We start from the raw sequence: 6,000 nt of genomic DNA on the forward strand, positions 1-6,000 counted from the left end.
TAACAATTAATTGTCTATAGTATTATTTTAACCTATAGTGGATCTAATTAATTAATTTTCATTTACATTATCAGTTCATTCATCTTATTCATTATAACTAATTAATCAATAAAAATGCAATCAATATGCTAGGTACATAATATCATAATAATTAAATTTCTTGTACATATAATTAATTATTCTCATCTAGTATAATATTATTTACAAAATTAATTAACAGTAATATAAGCTACCTACTAATATAATATATACATAATATAAAGGATTTTTTAAAAAAAAACACTGTACTTTTTGAGTATTTGAAGAATTAAGTGTGAATTAAAGGTAAAGCAACTAAATTATTATCTGAAGGTAATACAATCATTTTTTTTTTTATATCGTTAATTGAATACCAGGCTAGTTTATCACTTAATTTTCCAACAACATAGATATCTAACTCTGTAGATTTAATTGGTTTATCAAACAACGTACTGATGTCCTCAAATTGTTTACAAATTAAATATATTGAATTTTTTTGATCAACTATATTGAAAACTTTAACAATTTTATTACTATTAGTTAAAAGAAATCTATCGGCTTCAACGTGTGTTTTAATAGAATATTTCTCCATCTTTAACGTAGTATACTGCAAACCCTCCTTATTTTCTATAAGCGGCCCGTTAGTATGAGGTCTAGTACATGTATACATTTTTTCTTCTTTTTGAGGATTGGATTTTAGTGCATGCATTTCATTAAACCTTTTAATAACTTGAATCAGTGGCTTATCTGGTTTTCTTATAAGATTTTTAAGAGTACTCATAAAGTTCTCAAATGGAAACGTTGAACAATTATCCAATACACCAAATTTAATAAAATCATCACATAAATGAGTTAATCCGTGTACATTGTGAGATATAAGATGCCGTCCATACACAATTTCAAAGTTCTTTACAAAATTATTCAAAAGTTTTTGTGCTATATCAAGATGACAACCATAATCAGGACTCAATAAGATTATCATTGCCAAACTCAAGTTAAATAAATGTGTCCAATGTTTATTAGATAATACAGGTTTAGTAACAGTACAACCTAAATAAACTATAAACATACGTAACTCTGTAGATTTCCAACGGTTAATGAGTTCCAAGCTTCTTGGTTTTCTAGCCATTTCACAGGGTATGTTAGTTTTTAAACTTACTAGTGCCTTCGATATTTCTTTTATTTTCCATGATGCATAACGTATTGGAATTGGCCCCTTTACCCATAATAAAATTAATTTTCTAACAACACCTAAACATACTAAGTGCTGATAGTCTAGAGAAAAATCATTGACACAATCAAAGTTTGTTAAAGTGCTTAATACAGAAATGTTTCCAATATGGTGCTCTTCTTTGGATTTAGTAATATAATTCTGATGCGTTCTTTTAGGAGGTCGTCTATTTAGTGATGTGTATGGAAAACATATTCGGTTTAATAAGTATTCTCCTTCATGCTCACACCTTGAACATGAAAAGAATCCAGAATGGCCTTTGGTTTTTAACAAGAAAGACTTGGCCGGTGCATCGCAACATAAAGCATCGATTTTAACTTTAAAAACTTTGTTTTCTATTTCTATACCATTATTAATTAAATTATTTGCTTCTTCGACAAAATATTTTAAAAAACTATTACTGTCCGAAGGTTTTTCTTTCCCATAGTAAATGCCTATCGGAAACACATCACTTTTTGGACGTATATAAGCCAATATTGGCCAAAATTGTTCAGGGCTACTTTTAAATAATGGGAGGCCATCCACACCAGCAACAATCTGGATAACTGACGTATTATTATTTTGTAGTAGACTACTTGGAATATTTTGTTTTATTCCAATAGATAGACCGAAATGGTAATATTCTCCAGGTTCAACTGAGTGCAAATTAGAAACATCTATTGGTTTGGAATTCAAAATAGTCCTGGAATCTTTGGGTATTGATTCAAAGCATTTGTGTTGTTTTAAAACGCATAATAAACCGTTTAGAGCAATTTGACTTATTTTGAATTCTACAGCCCATTCTGCAATTAACGATACTAATACTTGATCAGATTTAATATCACAATTTAATGAAATTGAGTCATTATTTTCATCTGACAAAGACCAATTATTACAACTAATATCTGAATCAAGACTAATATTTCTTTTATTCTGTACATCAAAATTAGTATGAAAAGAGAAGTTTGTTTTGGAAGTTTGTTCTGGTATATCAATTGCAATATTAGATAAGGGCATAAATGTACAGTCATTGAGGTTTAAATTTAAATTAGATGTTGAAAGAATGTTTTGAGTATCGTTAGATGTGGATAATGGTATGCTTTTCAGTTGTTCTTCAACTCTTCTCCTTTTAGACCGAATACTCAAATTAGACTTTTTAAGAAATGACATAATTTCTAAAGAGAAAAAAATAGATATTACAACTATATATTACAACTATTAAGGATGACTAGGTACAGCAGATATAAAATATAAAATAAACCAAAATGTTGTAAAGAAATTAGTTAGGTAAATATATTTTGAATAAAATGAAACAAGTGTAGCTATAGAAATTAAACAAAAAAAATGTCAAATAGGTAGGTAAAGCCTGTCCTGTCACCTGTCAAGCCTGTCACCTGTATAAAAACATACCTATTATCCAAATAAAATATTTATTTACCTAGGTATGTTTATTTAGTAGATGGCTATAGGTTTAGGGAGAAATTAATTTTATGTTTGATTTATTGAATATTCATATCATATCAAACTTATGTGTATTACTATATACGTTACCTATATATTATATTAGCATGTATTTTTCCTTATTTTTCTTATGAAATTACAAAAATTAATAGATAGGTCGTAGGTACTTACCAAAATTAAATGATACGTTTTTTGTGTTTTGACTCTTGACGCGGCGTAGGTACGAATTATTAAACAGATGACAGATGATATAGTTACAGAAAGCCGCGTGATGCAACGAACTAAAATTTACTTAGGCGAACGGCCTAAACGGCGAAACGTTAAACGACAACTATAATATTATAATATTATAAATTATAATAACACGCACACATGGAAGACTTGTTGTTGACTCGCAGTCTATACACTATACAGTACATACTTTAGACTATATAAGACGTAAATACTAAGATGTAGTTTGGCAACGATGGTTTGTCAGTTTTAGTGTAGCCATGATGGTAGCAGCGAAGTAGTGTACTAGTGTAGTCGTGTGTCCGGTGTCGCCAGAAAAATATTTTATTAAATTGAAACATAAATAACCTTATCCGTTATCGGTAAACAACGTTGCGGTGTGTGGTGAGCTGGTAGGTAGTGGTGCGCAGTGCTCTCGTCTGGCCGATCGATGTACAATTATTTGGGAAATCCATTTATAAGTATTATAATTATAGATGAAATCTAAGAAATAACAATAATAACACAATCTGAACAATTATTATAGAATAGTGTATACACTATGCAGTATATATTACATAAAAGTATATAACGAAAATGTCAAAATGTTGTGTTTGTTTTGAGGTTTCTTTATCGTAATAATATTTATATATTAATAATAATAATAATAATAATAATAATTCGTAGTTAAGTAAACTAGGTATATAATATAGTTGACGTTTTTGTAAGCACTATTATAATTAGGTATGAAATATTAAAGAACAAATTAGAGGAATCAGTATATTATTATACTATTATAGTATATAATATTTTGATAATTATACCGACATAAGATTATTCGCCATGACCCGAACTCCTTTCCAAATATCCGGCAGTGAAAACATTTTATTTTTGTAATAGGTATATCTTACGAACGAGAAGTTGTTCGTAGTTTTATCTTTGATTTTAATAATTGCGCAGCTGTTAATTTTGGCGTTATGATAGCTATAATTAATCGATTTATAAAAAAATATATCAAACATAATTTACATGATATATCATGTATAAAATAAATGTTTCAATAAATAGACTGACACAGCAGTAATAATTAATAATATTACAAATAATAATGACAAAATATAATAATATAATTCTGTTATACAGTCAAAACCTTAAGTTTGTATTAAATAGTTAATAACATTAAAAAACATAAAATTTAAAAATAATGTAAGTTTATGTCCGTGGTTTAAATTTATTTGCCAATACTTTTGTTGTATTTTACGACACCAAGATTGATATAAATGAAATACACAACCCTTAACTTCAATTTTAAATTTAAACATTTTATTTTTGAACACAACTATCGATGTAATTAATAATCCAAGTATGTTATGGGAGGCAATTTGAGTAAAAAAAGGTCGCCTACCTAAATTTGGGAGGCAATTCGAGTGTCACCGTTACGATAACCACATTTATAATTTATATAAGTTTAGGAACACTTAACTCAATAATTTTTGCCAAATATGGGTGTCTGGGAGTTAGAGATATATGGGCAGTGGGCACAGCTGTCCGAGTTCTGATTCAACTGTAGTCAGGCGGAGACTGACCCACACGGATGACGGATGATAGATATCCTATAATTACATGACTGCCGACTGGTCTCAACTATTATTACTATTGTTTAATTATACAAACTCGATATACCAGCTCGATCAGTGGTCCGCCCAAAACCCATATTCAGTGCTGGATTAAACATTATTTGAAGCCTGTAGGGACTCATTATTATATCTGGCACACTTCCACCAAAACTTGCATCACAGATTATGGTTCTAAATATTATGTTTTTCTTTGTTAAAATAATATTAAAAAATACAATTAAAAAACGATGCATTTGTACACTAAAATAATTAAATGTGTGTTAACCCTATAAAATAATTGAGTGTTTACTTTTACTAGCTTTACAATAAGATAACTAATTTACTAAATTATAGAATGATGCTCGTATAATAAATATTATAGCCGTATGCATACATTGCATACTCATGATATCGGGTTGTAAGAGATGTAGTAAATTCGTACCAATAGAAAATCAAGGGATGTTTACGATTTAAATTGTCCGAGCGATCGAGTAATCCTGACCAGTGACCGGTCTCAAGGAGTCAAGAACCTATATATGAGCTTATGGCTATATAATATATTTATAATCTATCCATCTATATAATATATAGGTGCACCAAAATGCATCATTGACAGGTCAGGTGGCCTATACAACATAGGTATTTTCTATTCGAATGTCTGGGTGCGCATTATGAAAACACAGGCGTTCGTGAAAATAATATTTTAGTTTTTTGGCACCGTTATCAGCGTATACATCGTAATATTTAAAATCTAATATAAACATTTTAGTCTAAATAACATTTTAATAATACTTACTGAATATCATTATAATAATTCGATTAGAATATCATATTATTAACATATTCGTAATGTCATCTCATCATTTCAATTTTAACAATATAGTAATAATATTTTCGAATTATATTTTTATTATTTCGATTATAATATCATATTATTAATATATACATAATATTGTTTTGCAAAATAATTATTTTAAATTGTATTAATATTTATTCGATAATATTATTATTTTAATTAAAATATATTATTAATAAAATAATATCATTACGAAAATGCTATCTGGGGTCAGTACGGTAGGTGTTCAACGTTATTCATCAATTTTCGATTACATGCTTTGGTTAAACGTTACAAAAATTGTTCAAAAATTGATCAGAATCAGACATTTAATCGTACTATAAAATTTTAAAATAAATTGAATGCCCACATTAAATGCACTCCTGTTACAATACATATATATATATATACAAATATGTAGTTTTTATCAGAACATTTTATGACATATTTTATAACTGTATTTTGTTATACAAGATGCCAAAAGAAGAAATAGTTTGGAAAAAAGTAAATTATATTTTTGTATAACATTTTTTATTGCTTACGTATCCTTAAACTTGTGGGTTTTACGTGTTATGTATAAAGTCACTTTATAATAATTACAGTAAAAATCGCAATTTATACTCGATAGGTATGAAATATTTATTTTCCGG

Source organism: Melanaphis sacchari, unplaced genomic scaffold (genome assembly GCF_002803265.2).
Source record: "Melanaphis sacchari strain LSU unplaced genomic scaffold, SCAv2.0 Contig110_pilon_pilon, whole genome shotgun sequence".
Taxonomy (NCBI): Eukaryota; Metazoa; Arthropoda; class Insecta; order Hemiptera; family Aphididae; genus Melanaphis; species Melanaphis sacchari.